The 16,327-nt window shown below is 40.3% G+C and overlaps 1 protein-coding gene and 1 long non-coding RNA gene across 4 annotated transcripts in view; one reads left to right on the top strand and one right to left on the bottom strand.

The window, feature by feature from the left end:
- Positions 1-2,924: 2,924 nt before the first annotated feature.
- On the bottom strand, positions 2,925-10,500 carry LOC110143050 (uncharacterized). The gene is made up of 3 exons (XR_002315478.2): positions 10,156-10,500; positions 8,565-8,753; positions 2,925-3,295 (listed from the first exon to the last, which is right to left on the bottom strand). It is a non-coding gene; the product is annotated as an uncharacterized lncRNA (long non-coding RNA).
- Positions 10,501-10,585: 85 nt separating this feature from the next.
- Positions 10,586-16,327, top strand: part of FRS2 (fibroblast growth factor receptor substrate 2) — a 101,725-nt gene continuing 95,983 nt past the window's right edge. For 2 of the 3 annotated variants that reach the window (XM_070454616.1, XM_070454614.1), the window contains exon 1: positions 10,586-10,742. The gene's annotated coding sequence lies outside the window, so the exon portion shown is untranslated. Of the gene's footprint in view, positions 10,743-10,999; positions 11,432-16,327 lie in introns of those variants that run through there. The other variant, XM_020902578.2, reaches the window with a different exon arrangement.

Below are 16,327 nucleotides of genomic sequence, written 5' to 3'. Positions count from 1 at the left end.
TTTCTGTCTCACGAGCATTATTCTGGTCACTTACCTACAGAAACTTTCTGCCTTTCACAACGAGTTATGTATCATTTTTAGGACTCCAAATCAAATAATGGTTTCAGGTTGTTATTCAACAAACATTGAAATGAATAGAGGTCAAAGAGCAAATTGCCTAAATTGATGGGTGAATTTTCCTACCATCCCATGCCTTGACTTTGAAAAGTGATGCCCGCTTACTGATTCCTTCATCACATCCTTCTGCTTCTGTCTCCAGGCCCTTGATTAAGCTGTTGCATCCACCGGTTTCAAGGCCCTTGACTTCTAAGGACCCCTCTCAGAGCATTTTGTATTTGGAATTTCTCCAAGTGGATAGCATTGGAGTGGAGGAGCTACTTTTTACTTAGAGTTTTGGATTCGTTGTCATAAAACTTGTATCTACTTCTGCATATAGAATACCCTTTCTTTCCACAGGTGATTAGCATGTAGACAATATTTATTTATTTTATTTAAAAAAATTTTTTTTTACAATATTTAAATCTTTGGGACTGGATGAGATCATCAAGGGAAGAGATGGAAATGGAGGAGAAGAGAAAGGACTGAGTTCTGGAGCTCTCCAAATCTAAGAAACTGTGAGAAGAGAAAATATATCTGGGAGTTTATCCTGAAATAATATACATGGAGCAGCATCGTTCTTTGAAATAAGAATTATGTTGTAATATGATAGTTATAAACGATTCTAGTTTGTGAACATGCCTTTTTTGAATAAGCAGTGCTCAACAAAAGCTTTCTGACTGTTACTCCTGCTCTCAATTCATCCTTCTTCCAATCTATTCAACATACTGCTTAGATTAACCTTGGATTAACTTTAGTTATTTGTACCTGGATGAAAATGAAAAATTGGGTAAGTATAATACATTATATTTATATGATGAAATATAGTGCAGTTAAATTTTTAATAAGAAAATATTTGCAGGATAATGCTAATGAATTAAGCATACTCTCAGTTAATACACACACACACACACACACACACACGCATGCACACACAAATATATATACCGGAAAAACTGCTATTAGTTTATCCATCAAAAGTATAGTGTGTTTCTGAATGGTGGGTTTCCAGGTGACTTTTATTTTTATGCTTTTCTGTGTTTTCCAAATTTCCTCTTGGCCCCAAGGCATGCAGGATCTTCATTCCCCAACAGGGGTGGACTCCTTGGCCCCTGCAATGGAAGCGTGATTCTTAATCATTGGACTGCCAGGGAAGTTCTGGTTTGACTTTTTTAAAAAAATTGAATATATTTGATGTGTGACACTGTGTAAGTTTAAGATGTACAGCATATTACTTTGATCCATTTATATACTGTAATATGATTGCTGATATAGTGGTATTTATCACAGTACCTAATTACAGTGCAATGTTATTGTCTGTATTCATTATCCTGTGTGTTAGATCTCAGCAGCTCATTCACTACTCATTGCAAATTTGTACCCTTAAACACCACCACTCTTATCCACCCCCCAAACCCCCTACCCCCGCTGCCCTGGCTCCTGGTACACATGATTTCAGTCTGTTTTTTTTTACAGGTTTAACTTTTTAAGATTCCATTTATAAGTGACACCATACTTATCTCACTTAGCATAATATGCTCAAGGTTTGTCCATGTTATTGCAAATAGAAGGATATACTCCTTTCTCTTGGCTGAATAATATCCTTTTATGTATATGTACCTCATCTTTTTTTAACCCATTCATCCATTAATGGGCATTTGTGAAATGAAAAGTGAAGTATTAGTGGCTCAGTTGTGTTCAACTCTTTGTGACCCTATGAACTGTAACCCACCAGGCTCCTCTGGCCATGGCATTCTCCAGGCAAGAATATTGGAGTGGGTTATCATCTCCCTTCACCAGTTCACCAGGGGATCTTCCCAACCCAGAGATTAAACCCAGGTCTCTTGCATTGCAGGCAGATTCTTTACTGTCTGAGCCACCAAGGAAGCCAATAGGTGCTACATCATTTTTTAAAAATCCATTCATACTTTTATGGGTATTTGGGTGGGTTTCCATGTCTTGGCTATTGTGAATAATACTCTGATAAACATCGGAGTACATTTAACATGTTGGATTCCTGTTATCATTTTCTGTAGGTCTATTCTCTGAAGTGGAATTGCAGCTTTGATTCTTTACTACGTACAAAGATAATACTCAAATATCTTAATTTAGCAGTCCGACCTTCAGACTAGAGGTGCAAACTCCTTATCAAGCATCTTTGTTTCAGTTAAAAGGATCTGTTCAAGGTCTCTGGATGCACTCTGTATTTTCCTACCTCCATGTGTTTCTGAAAGCTGAAATCCTTTTTATTTTCTTCCTTACCCTATAATTTCTACAAGTCCTTTAAGATACTATTCAAGTTCCACCTCTTACTTGGTACCAAGACCATTAATGATGGAAGAGGTTTTAGCGATTAGGACTCTGATATTTATTCTGCATTTACCACAGGATGCTTGACATTATTGTGTCTCGAATTTATCTCCCCAACTGGCATTTTGATTCTTAGAGTACAGGTTCTGGGACTTAGAGTTCTTGGTATTCCCTGATATCATTGTGTCTTGTTCACTGTAAATGTGTAATAAATATTTGCAATAGGTTAGACCCGAGGTTATTTCAAATATACACATACACATATACATTAGTATGTATACAGATATATACACATACTGGAGAAGGAAATGGCAACCCACTCCAATAGTCTTGCCTGGAGAATCCCATGGACAAAGGAGCCTGGCGGGCTACAGTCCATGGGGTCACAGAGAGTCAGACACGACTGCATGACTAACACACACACACACATATACATATACATTTTAAAATCTGAAATAACTCTGGATCTTTTTACATCTATGTTTCTATCTTCAAAATGCACTGAGCTTATTCCACAGTTAATTTACTCTAAGGGAAACATTTTAAATGCAAGTAGTTATAAACCATTGCTTAAGCATTCTTTCTTCCCTTACAGAAGGTCATTGGTCTTCTCTTCAGGGAATGTTCTCTTCTGACTGTCTACTAAAATACAATGTAGCTTTACTTTTCTTCTTTATTTCCTGATCCCAAATATAATCTCCACACATGCACTATCTTTGTAGGTGAAATACTTCCTGCCTCAGTGAAATCCAGCTCCCAGATGAATTTCTGTTGGTTTAGAGAGCAACTTGAGGATTCTGCATTTGGCACCATTCTCTTTCCTTGGCATCTCTCCACAGTCACCATTTAGAAAACTCCAGGTCGGCAGGATTTCAATCCATCATACACTCTGTGGAGATTAAAAAAGGATTGCATTACATTGGCTTGAAAATGTGATGGAAAATGAAATTTGCTTTACCAAGAAAGGAAGCTTTTGAAACTCAAATTGTTCTAATAGGACATTTATACAGAGACAGTTCTTTGAGTAAAACGGCATAGATGGTGAAAGTTCCTTCTTATTTAGATTGTCACTATATAAGTATCATAATTTTAAAAATCACTCACATGAATAAACTTACAAAACAATATGATTATATTTATGGTCTTAATTATAAAGCAAGCTTGGATTAAGATCTTAAGAAAAGTCCTAAGCACTGAAGAGATTATAATGCATATGAAATAATATCCTATTATTTACTTTAAGATTAAAATCATCTTAAAGTTAAATAAGTGTGAGGAAGTCCCAACAAGGTGTGATTTTTTTATATCTATGCATTTGTAAAAATAGCAAATTCTTTACAAAAATTTTTTTTGGATTCTGGTTTGCTGGTGCCTTAAGTACATGCTTCATTTGCCTCTTGGGTAATTCTGCTTATATAAATGTAAATGCATTAAAAAAGATCTGGAAAGGAGCATGCCAAATCATGAACAGTGGTTACACCTGAGGAGTGGGCTGGGGAATGGAGAGCATTGTATTTTTCCATTTTATTTTATTTCTCCCCCTAATCACTTATAGCATTTTATTTCATGCACAGTCATTAAAAACTAACATGACAGTAGAGTAAAATACTTCATCCTTTTTTTTAAATCAAAATTTCACATTAAAGTGCTTATATTTGATACATGTAAATGCAATACAGAGGGCCGCTGAAATCATCCTTCATATTGCATTGATTTTTCTTTCTCTCTCATCCAATAACATGGTTAGACAGCTAGACACTATTAGTTTTTTTCTCCCTATATTACTGCTAATAATCATCACCACTAACATCCATTGAGCTCTTTCAGTCTGCCAGGCACTGGTACAGGGCTCTGCGTGTATTTTTTTTTTTTAATATTTTTAAATTTTATTTGGATTCACTAGGTCTTAGCTAGGCTTTCCTGATGGCTCAGCAGGTAAAGAATCCCCCTGCAAATGCAGGAGACACAGAAGACTTGGGTTTGGTCCCTACGTGGGGAAGATCCCCTGGAGGAGGACATGGCAACCAACTCTGGTATTTCTTGCCTGGAGAATCCCATGGACAGAGTAGTCTGGAGGGCTACAATCCAAAGGGTTTCAAAGAGTTGGACAAGACTAAGCAACTAAGCCCAGAATCTTAGTCATGGCACACAGGATCTTCATGGGAGCACTGAGCTTTCTAGTTATGGCCCGTGGACTTCGTTGTCTGGGGCCTGTTCCCTGACCAGAGATTGAACCTGTGTCTGCTGCATTGCAAGGCAAATTCTTAACCACTGGACTCCAGGGAAGTCTCTCCATGTATTAACTTGTTGAACTCTCACAACAAACCCTGTGAAGTGAGTATTATTATTATTGTCATTTTACAGTTGAAGAAATAGAGGCTGGGGAGATTTAACTTAACGTTGTACAAGCTAGGTCACGCAGCTAGCAAGTGATAGAACTGAGCTATGTCTCTGGCCATCTGACTTCAGATTCCATATAGGAAAGAGGGAGGGAGTGGAACTAGTTTGTGGTTTAAAGTTTTTTCTTTATTTCATAGTTGGCATATACACTTTTGTCTAATTGGGAGGTGACTAAAGGCATCTGGGTCTGGTTGATGTGTTGGCTGAAAATTACTATGATTATGAGGATGATTATTATAGTATTTAGTAATTATGCAGTGCTTTATACTTCAAAGAGCTGTGCTTTATAATCATTTATTAGCTATGTCTCACATCTCTACAATATAAAGATGCACTTATCATGCATTTTTGTAGACGGAGAAACTGAGGCAGAGTAAGATGGGTTACATCTTCATAAGTAAGTATGAAGGTAGTATGCAACTTGCTGAGACTTGTTAAACAGCTCATTTTTGACAACAGTTTAATTTTTTACACCTTTTAAAGGAAAATGTAAGTTCCAACTTTTTTCTCCATTTTTAATTACAAATTAAATGTAAAATGTGCTGATGACATATTGAATGTTGATGAGGAATGTTGATGACCATTCCTCTATTTTTAAGCTTTTATTGCATTTGTGTCAATGTGACTTTTTTGCTTAAATTCAACCTTGCTATCTCCCATTTCTCTACACAAGCATAATTTGACTACAGATACTGGTTTCCAGTGTCAATATTATATCTCTTCAAATTGCTTCCATTGTCTTTAAAAAATGCCTATTTTTTTCACCACATGTATAGGACTCTTTATGACATAATTTGCAATAAAGACAAAGTGTGCAAGAATTATATTGGAATTAAAGGAAATCCTGGACATCTGCAGTTTGTACACTTCAAAACTGAAGATTATAAACGTGTCAGTATGACTTGGGATAGAAGGAGGAGAGAGATGAGAAGGATCTGTGTGGGTTTAATATAGTACCCTATAAAAGGCCTGGAAGAGATGCATGGACTCTTCTATAAATCTAGTAGTCTCTTTCAGTTGGGAGGCAGTCATGGCCATAGCACATGGGAAAGGCTCAATAAATATTAATTCAGTGGTTAAGACCATGTCTCCAGAGACAGGCTGCCTGGGTTCTAATCGTGGCCCCATTACTTGCTTGTTACCTGAACTAGCTGTGCTTTTGTTTCTTCATCTAGGGAAAAAAAAAAAAATCAATCCATAAAGTTAATTTATCACGAAGTTCATTCAAGTATTTGCTATTATTTGTCATTTCTGTTTCCAAGGCACTTGACAAATAACATCAGCTACAATGCCTGTAAAATGTTGGTGGTAATCGTATTTATAATCTGATGCCTGCGCTTGCTTGGCTCGTTTAGAAATGGTACAATATGGTACCCCACAATTTTCTACCCCAGTAAAACAATTTAAAATTACCTCAAAATACATATTATATAAGGCAGCATTCTATTTTTGTTTCTCTAAGATTCCCATATGATTCCACACACCAGTGTCTCCAACCTCAGTGTGTGCCATGAAGATTTCATGTGTGGTGAAGCCCACTCATTATCTACTGAATAAAGAGCTACACAGGAGCTAAAGGCATTGACACCTTCTGGGATGCATGCCCAGTCTGCCATAGTGTCCAAATTCTCAAGAGACACCAGAAACTGAGATTGTTATTTTACATGACATTACTCAATTTAAGATTTTTGACTCAGTTTATTTCTTGGTACAGAACTCTGTGGGTCCAACAACACAGTTGAGGCCATTTGTCAAATCTCTGCAAAATATACTAGTACATAGATATGATAGATATGAGTACACTGTGCTCTTATTCAAACCGGTTTTTAAAGCACTTGTGCCAAGACATGAATAAAAGGTAAAGAAGACAAAATATGACAAAGCCTTCATGAAACTCACAAGTCTAGTGGAGCAATAGGCAATAATGTCGCAGAAGAGGGTGAAAAATGGCCCAGCAGAGTGTGAAACCCAGGACTTAAGCTGGTGATTTAAGTATTTGATCAGGCCTACGTTAAAACAAACAAACAAAACCCACAAAGAACCGCATTATTTCAAAAGTTGGCAAACTGGTGGACACCCAAGTAGATGGCTCTTTTGTTTAACAAAACACCTTAATGGATTTTTGGGGTGGGGGCTATGCATAGACAGGGTGACAACCTTGCACAGTTCCAGGGGGACCATTCCTATTGTGCCCTGTGCAATTGGCACCCCCTTGAGCACCATTTAGGTTGTATTCTTTGTGAATGGTACCTCCTAGAATTGTGCAAGTTGGCGACTCTGTCAACAAAGATAGGCCTAGAGTCTGGTCTGAGAGGAGGATTGAGAGCTAAATCCTTCTACATAATAAAGTGGGAGGAATTTTAAGTCTTTGCCTAGGGGGTGGAGGCAGGAGGGTGGAGGGATGCTTGTAATGGGGAGCAGAAAAGGGTTTGGAGAAAAGATCTCTAGGATGAGGATGGGCCAGCAATGTGACAACACCCTGGAGCCTATGAATCTGGTGAGAGATTTCTTGTAATTTTTAAGAGAGATATGTATAATCCTTTGTTATCCTCTTTAACCTCCAGTAGATACTGACAAATGAAGTCAATGCTTTTTCTGTGGCATCAGCTACAATCTTTGAACCTTTAATGTATGAATCGGGAGATAACCAGGAAAGAGTCAATGCTCAGGCTCACATAGCAACACTTGGCTAAACATATGAGGACTATGATAACTTGCCTTTTTATTGCTTTTCTTCAAAAAAGTTCAGAGAACTTATGCTTTTATTTCCTCATCTGTTCTAACATTCCAGTGTGGGAGGGGCAAATGTATGATAACATTATTTAGAGATGGGGAAACTGAAATAGAGATTAAATCGCTTACTCAATGTTGCATAGTTGGGGTGGTGAAGCCCACAGTGGAATTCGGTTCCACAAGCTCCTGCCACGAAGTGGAGAGATCATGAGTTTTGGAATTAGAGGGATCTTTGTTTGAACAACCCTAATTTCTGCCCCTTAATAAGAATGTGGCCTTTAAGTCAATTACTTCATCTAAGCCTCAGTTTTTCTCTTCTGTACAATTAAGGCCATAAAACCTCATAGTAGGGTAGTGAAGATCAATTTAGAAAATGTAGGTTAAGCCCTTGCACAGAGTAGTTCGCAAATGAGATTAGTTCCATCTCCAACCCAGTAGTATCTGGTTAAATTTCAGTACAAATTGACAGTAATCAAAAAAGAATCCTATTAATTTTTTTTTCTAGCCTCCTCTCCTACTGAAAGCAAAACATAAATAAATAAATCACTTAATTTACTGGGAAGAACTTTTGCTTCAGTAGAGTCATTTCTGTTGGGGATAATTAGAAAAAAAAAAAAGGTGGGGGCGGGGATTTCTGGAAGACAAGATAGCAGAGTTCAGAGGTTCTAAAGCTTGAGAATGTATCAGAACCACCTGAGAAGGCCTGTCAGGACACAGATGGCTGGGCCCCACACCAGTTATAAGGTCTGGAGTGAGGCCTAATAATTTGCATTTGTAACAAGTTCAAAGATGATGTTGATGATAGTAGTCCAGGGACTACATTTCAGAGAAGCACTAGCATAGTTAAGTGAAATTCTGGGGGTGAGGTCCAGCCCTGTGTTTTGACAAGACCTTTCAGTGATTCCTAGGCATTCACAAGACTGAGAACCTCTGGCATAGTGGTGAAAAGCAGCTGAGGAGAAAGACTCACATTCAAATCCTGGTTGCACCATTTACTAGTTAGATGACCAGATTCAATGACAAACCTTCAGTGCCACTGCATCCAGCAGGGAGCCTGACAATGTCTGCGATTGAGGGTTCCTCTCGCTATCCCTCTAAGCCCTCGGTGGAAAGTAGTGAGTCCTGCCAGCCCAGGCTCTGTTTTTCACTTCTTCACACTCCAAGGCACGAAAGGCTGATAAATTTGGCCATTAGAGAAGTATTTACAAACATTTCTGTGATCACAGAAATAAAACAAGGCAGCACTGTTAAAAAAAAAAGCCCAAAGCAAAGGCATTGTTTACATCTTTCAATTCGTAATAACAGGTTGCGAACTATTTTCATTTCCCCTGACTTTCTTAGTAGAAAATTTAAAAAATCTTCCTCTTCCTCCCCCACAGTTTTAAGAGATGCTTGTAAATTTGTTTGGCAGATAGTATGCATGCTAAGCGCTCCCTGCCAGCCCCTGACCCAGAATCTAGCCTCAAATACAGAAACTACCTCAGATGTTTGGTGCCTTTCTGATTTTGTGGTTGAGGAATCCTTTTTTCTGCCTCCTTCCCCTGCCTGTCCTCTGACTCCAGGTCCTCGAAATGTCTCAGCTCACAGTGTCACAAGTAGCCAGGCTGGCCCCAAGACATTGTTTGGCTCACCTGCCTTCATTTTTCCCATTGCGAAAACCTCTGTTGTTTATAGTCTTCCGCGACCCTATGGACTGCAGCCTGCCAGGCTCCTCTGCCCATGGGATTTGCCAGGCAAGAATACTGAAGTGGGTTGCCATTTCCTTCTCCAGGAGATCTTCCTGACCCAGGGGTTAAATCCATGTCTCTGGCATTGTAGGTGGATTCTTTACCACCGGTCCTCTTGGGAAGCCCTCTACTCTTCTATTTCCTTATTTCCTTCACTAACCTTTTCAATCACCTATTAGTAATCTGTAGTTTTCCAAATTACCTCCTTCTAGAGTGATTCCACTGGAGGAAAAATTGTTCCTATCAGTGACAAGGTATGAGAATGGTTGATTTTTACCCAGACCAGGTGGTGCTAGAGGTAAAGAATCTGGCTGCCAATGCAGGAGACGCCGGTTCCATCCCTGGGTCGGTAAGATCCTCTAAAAGAGGGCATGGCAACCCACTCCAGTATTCTCGCCTGAAGAATGCCATGGACAGAGGAGCCTGGTGGGCTACCGTCCATAGCGTTGCAGAGAGTCGGACACTACTGAAGCAACTTAGCACGCAACATTTTCATTTTGAATTCCTCTAACAATCCAGAGATGATTATATATGTGTGCGTGTGTGCACATGCAAACACACATACACAGCAACTACATTAAACATATCACAAAGGAGGAAAACAGGCCTAGAGAGGTAAAGTAACTTGCCCAGGGTGAAAAATAAAAGTATAAAATATCAGGACCCAGGCAGTAAGCTTCCAGTTTCCCAGTTCTTAGCCTCAAGTGATGGAATAAAGGAATATAATTTGATTCCTGTCCTCAAAGAACTTAAAACTCGTGTCAGGGATGGGTGAAATTTATACACACAACATGAGTTAAAATAAAATCAAGAACTAATGTTTGTGGTATCGGCTTTGGTCTCTTTCGGCCGGTTGCCTCCGCTGCCAGAAGTAAAGGGTAGCACCAACCTCAAGGGATTTGAGGACGATTAACTGAACTAAGCGCCAAAACGCTTAATACAGTGTCTATCACGCAGTAGGCGGTCAATAAATGTTAACTATTATTATTTTTAAAGGCGGCAAACTGGGGTGGTAAGAATACTGGAGAGAGTCGGAAGGCGGGTGAAGGCGCTGGACCCTGGCACCTCAATCTTCTGAGCCTCAGTTTTCTCCTCTGTACAATCAGGTGGCCTGAGTAGAACACGTCGAAGAGCTGTAAACGCTTCACCCGGACTTTGGGGAAAGGCGGAGCCGCGGGGCAGAAAGGGTTAGCAAAGAGCCCGGGGGCGGCTTTGCGGGCGCCGGCGGCAGAGGCCCCGCCCCGCCCCGCTTGGGAGGCCCTGGCAGCTCCAGCCCGCGAGCAGTTCCGGTGCCAAAACCTTTCCCTCCCCCGCTCCCCCGGAAGTGCTTTTCTAGGGTTCGGGCCGTAGAGAGGCCTTGTAGGCACAGACGCTGAGGCTTGGTCGGCTCCGAGGAGGGGCTCCTGCCCGTGTGGGAGCCCGGGGTTTAGCGCCGGTCGACCCGCGCCCTGGCCCCTCTCACCTCCCGGGCCGACGGTGAGTGGCCGGGGGAGTGAACTGCGACGGCCGCGGGCCGCGTCGGGGCTGGCGCTCTCGGGCCCCCGCTACCCGCTCTGGGCTCCAGGCTGCGGGCTGGGCTGTCGGGGCTCGAGAAAGGGGGTTGTCGCCCGCCGCGGTTTTCGCCGAGCCCGGGGGACTGGAAGGAGCTGGCGGTGGGGGCCGTGGGGTGGGCGGGGCGGAGCCAGGGAGTGGGTTCCCGGAGCTGTTGTTGCTGTTGGGAGAGTTAAGAATGGGCTGGGCCTCCGTCCATCCAGCCCCCTCGTTTCTGCTCCCCTGAATCCTCGCGCTGTCTCTGCGATTTGGTTTTTCTGTGTCCGACCCGGGGCTAGGAATCTGGACATTAGACTCAATCGTGGGCTGTAGTTCCCGACTTCGGCGACCTCTAGGTCTGTCGTCGGGCTCAGTAATTAGCTGGGGTCCCAGGAGTGTCGTCTCTTCGGTCCCAGGGCCGGGCGATGCGTGTGTAGACGCCAGAGATCTTCTGCTAGGCTTTCCGTCTAGACTGATGTAGGGGTTGCTCAGGATCGGTTTGGACTGCGCTTGGGACCGGTGTTGGAGACGTAGGGCAGTGTGGCACCAGCATACCTCGCATGATCTTTACTCACGCTGTTGTTGAAGTCACTCCTTAAAACAACAAACTTGCTTGAGAAAAATCAGGAGTTCAGGTAAGTTCCCTTATTTTCTCCCCCGACGTTAGGAGATGATGCTACTCTCTAATCTGCACTCCTAATTTTTGTGGCTATCTGAAGTCACAGTGGTTTGGTGAGTTCAATCTGCGGTTGTTGTAAGAATTGACTGCGTAGGGTTGGAGAATTATTATACCCTCCCTTTCTCAAAGTTTGTTTACCTTCATGTTTGGAATTGTCATTTTTCTTAACTTTTAAAGAAAAATTGTGCTCTGTAACTCCAAGGAGATTCCTTAGACTGTTACAGCTGTTGCTGCAATGCAGAGGTTCACACAGGTGGCCAGAGGTGTTTTTGCTGTTTTATTGTATTAGGCGTTTACTTCAGATAAATTGAGTCTTTCGTAGAGGAGAAAGTGATGTAGGTAGTTGTTTTTAGCAAACAGGTTTTAGGTAATAAACTACTCCTGAAAGGTTTGTAAGAAATTGGATTTCCCACATTTAATAGTGGTTTTAGAATTATGATCATAAAGGAATGCAGTTACTGTTGATTTTGACTGCCTGCAAATAACCATCACTTTTGCAGTGTAAAGTATATGCACACCACCTTTGTGAAACCAGTGACACTTTCCTGTACTTCTCGTCTTGTGCTTATATTAGGACTTATGCTCTAGTTTTTTGGGAGTACTTATCTCATTCTCCTTCCACCACCGGAAGGGAGTGATCTCATGAATTAGGGAAAATAGACTGAAGTGACTCTTCAGGGAGCTGTCTTATGCACAAGAAAATTTATTTCACCATTGTTGATCTTCTACAGGTAAAGGGTGGAGGATTTTTAAAGCCCCTGCAAAAGATTGTGGCGTGAAGACTAGTTGCCCAACTTTTAGATTTAGATGGAAACTGTAGATTCTTAGCTATTTGAAATGCTTGGGATATTGAAATTGAGAGAATCTGGAAAAGGAGTCAGGTTAGATACAGTTATGAATTCGTACTGAAGATGTAACAGTGTGTTTTGAAGGGAAAGATTTCAAGAATTGTAAGAATAGAAAAAGGAAAAATCAGATGCCCAAAGTAAATTTAATTATGTTCACCTTAATTCAGCAGATACTGAACGTTTGCATTGGAAATTATATTATTCAGGTCAGTTCAACAGACTTGCCGTGTTAGGCATCAAACTTTGTTAGGCAACCACGTAGGAGCAAGAAAAGATACAACCATAACAACTAAACTTCATGTTTTGGCAGTAATTTTCTAAGGTGTGTCAAAAGTCATGAAGAGAGTATTAAATATTTAGGCGTATTAAATTTTTTTTTCTAATTGGAGGTGAGTGCCTTGTGCTTCATGAAAACCACTGCTAGGCATTAGAGGATTCAAAGGTTAAGTCTTGGGTCTTCAAGAATTTGAAATATAGAAGGAGATGTCAGATATTTGTATAATAATTTACAGCATATAAAAATAAATAACTTCCTATGTGAGTGGTTTGATCTAAAGTTTGGAGTTGTTTGAAAGTAAAATGTGTTCATTTTTCTTGAGTAAAACGGAAGGTGGTGGAGGTATACTTTTAAAGTTAGCTCTGAAGCTATTATTTATTGAGCATTTCATACATACCAGGCTCTATGCTAGTTGCTTTACATACCTTTTCTAAGCTTCACAACAATATTTGAGCATGTTTCTTAATAATGAGGTCACTGATACTTAAGTAACTTATTGGGACTATGTAGTAGCAGGTAACTGATCCCTAGTTTGAATACCAGTCTGCCTGGTGCCAAAACCTGTGTGTTTTTGCTACAACATGCTAATCCGGATAAACCAGCAGCCTGAGTTCAACATTACAGAGGGTAAGACTTTTCTAAGACAAAAATTTAGGGGCTGGAAGTAGGTGGATGAAGAAGGCTTGTTAAATAAAGGGAATGATGTGAGGACAAGTATAGAGGTGGGAAAGTTCATTGTGTACTCAGAGGAAAGTAAGTGGGCCAGATTACCTAGGATATAGGGTTCATTTTGGGGAAGAAGAGGTGAGGTTTGAAATATAAATCGGGGCCAGATTGTAGAACATGTTTAAATGCTGTATTTCAGAGTATTTGGGAGGTAATGAGACACTACCAAGGTTTAATAGTGTAGCGTGTAGAATGATTTGTTGTAGAAAGCTGATTTTCAAGAGACTATAAATAATAGGCAAAGGCAGTGGTATCATGATTTAGGTAGGTGGGTGGGAGGAGGGATTGTTGGGAAAGATTTGGAGGAAGTGGAGGTTAATGATTACACATATTTTAATTGTAGGTGACGGCACTGGTGGTATTATTACTAAAAAATATGGGCAAGGAGGTGCATAATGAGATCAGTTTTTAATATAGTGAGTTTTTTATATACTTGACAGACACTGAAAATAGTCAGAATTTTTTGAAAATATGGGTTTGTAGTTCATGAGAGAGGTCAGTGCCAGGCGTATATTAAACATTGGTGTAGAAAATAATATAAATAGATGTATTCATTGAATCTGTTTAAGATGAGAGTCAAGGGAGAGTCTGGACGGAAAGAAAAGAAGAACCTTTATTTTAGATGGCAGCTGTTTAAAGCAGAAGGAAGAGACACTAAATAGGTAGTTTTATTCAGTGAGTAAAAGTTTTGGTAGTCTGTGTACTGCTCCCTCACATTGTAGACTCAAATGGTGTAGAGAGAATCTGATCATTGACAATCTGGTTGGGAAACAACTTTCTCGCTGCGCTATCATTACTCTATCTCAGGGAGGAGGAACTGTGTCAGACTCATTTGGTTCATTGTCAGGCTTTGGTTACTTTAGAGCTGTCTGGTCGTTTCTTTTGGACTGCTGTTGGCAAGTGATACGTGAGGATTTGGAAAATTTCTGTCATTGTATTCTCTTTATATGTATGACTTTGAATTTTGGTTTCAGTATCAAGAATTTCTGATTATTCAAAGACAATTTTTGTCCCTCCGATTACTGCTGGCAGATAGCAGTTCCTTTCATAGAAAATGGTGTTTAATTGCGTATTTTTCTTCCAACTCCCTTTTATAAGTACTTTTGATTAACATGAGTAGTTTTGTCTCTAATGTTTGGGTTATTTTAGAGAGAATGATAAGACACTTACCATATAATGATACATATATTAAAAACTATACATTTTGATTTTGAAAGTATTTAAGAACTATATAGATTTATAGAATTTCATGTGGTTTCCTGGTTAAATATTTAAGGGAACCTGTATATCAGTGTGTAAAAAAATGGTAGTTATTTGCAGAATGAGGCTTAGTTAGAGTTGTAACTTTTTGAGGGCAAGTTGATTATTTGTAGATTAAATTATGGAAGTGTTTATTTCCTTCTTTTTTTTTTTTTAATTTTTATTAGTTGGAGGCTAATTACTTTACATCATTACAGTAGTTTTTGTCATACATTGAAATGAATTAGCCATGGATTTACATGTATTCCCCATCCCAGTCCCCCCTCCCACCTCCCTCTCCACCCGATCCCTCTGGGTCTTCCCAGTGCACCAGGCCCGAGCACTTGTCTCATGTATCCAACCTGAGCTGGTTATCTGTTTCACCCTAGATAATATACATGTTTCAATGCTGTATTTCCTTCTTGAGAATTAACATATTCCTTCTGTTTTTTAGGGATATGTTTTCCGCTCTTGTCGCAGGCACTTGGGAGCACCCCAGTCCTGTGTCAGCGTCGTTGGAGGCGGTGGGGCTCGTGTGTGCTCTCTCTGGGCTGGGGAGCTTAGCTGCAGTGAGCCTGGTATTAATAAGGCAAAGGTCAGGAGCACCATTTAGCTTCAGTCTGAGCGATGGCCGGGGAGTGCACCGCTCACTCCTGCCAGCTGTCCTGGAGATTCCTCGGTTGTCACTGGTCACAAAGGTGACTAGACTAGGGTGGATTTTTTTTTTTTTTAAACCACTGGAAGAATATTAGAGGAAATTTAGCATAGTGATTAGAAACTCCGACTCTGGAATACGACAGACCTATGTCATGAGTTTGAGTAAACTCTGGGAGCTGGTGTTGGACAGGGAGGCCATGGGGTTGCAAAGAGTCAGCCACGACTGAGCGACTGAACTGAATTGAACTGATGTCAGAATTCTTGGTCTGTGATCTTGGGAGAGCCTCTAAACTCCTCCAGTGGAGAAAGCCTCGATTTCCTCATTATTGAATAGGTTAATATTTGGTTTGGGCATGTCCTACCATTGCTTTCTTTTTCCAAGTGGAGGTTAACTGCTTGTACCTGTGGTTCCCAAGTGCTGGACTGTGGAGTCGTGTCAGTCCACGACAGAGTTGTCACTTGTCTGAAGTGAAATGAGAATGAATGAACTTCTCATGAAGCTACGTTTATTGAATTTAGAAGATAATATGTTTTTCTAAAATTGTCTTTTACCATTTTTGGTATAAGCATATTCATTTTTTAAATGAAATAATGGTGATAGTAATTGGTAGTTATTTTCTTTTTAAATGTCTTTGGCAGAATAAAAGTTACTCCCCTCCCCCCCTTTTTTTTAGATTATGGCTCTGTGAAATCTCAAATCTTGGTTAAACAGAACCAGAAGATTAGGGAAGAGTACTCATTCAACATATTTATCCATATTCAAGGTTTGGCTTACATTTTACCCTTCGATTACCCTATAGGGGCTGTATTGTGATTCTCACCTCATTGAATTTGACTTTGTCAAGTTTTACATGAATACTTACAGCATATTTCAAGGAGCAGTTCAGATTGTTTTCAGTTGAGTTCAAACAACTTGCTCCAAATTGCTTGTTTAAAGCTGTGTTTCTCAACCAGAGTCCCAGGAGGAAACTGGTGGACTGTGGGGGCTGCCTGGGGGTGCCGCTGTCACTCATTCCTCTGTTGATTCGCCAAGAAGATAAATCAGTCACTCGCCTTTGACATAGTGAAGTAGCAGAAACTGGCTTTCCTTTTCACCTCTACTGTC

The sequence above is a fragment of the Odocoileus virginianus genome, chromosome 24, assembly GCF_023699985.2.
Source record: "Odocoileus virginianus isolate 20LAN1187 ecotype Illinois chromosome 24, Ovbor_1.2, whole genome shotgun sequence".
NCBI classification, from domain to species: domain Eukaryota; kingdom Metazoa; phylum Chordata; class Mammalia; order Artiodactyla; family Cervidae; genus Odocoileus; species Odocoileus virginianus.
The sequence above is the reverse complement of the archived record's forward strand: the minus strand, read 5'-3'. Positions and strand labels throughout refer to the sequence as shown.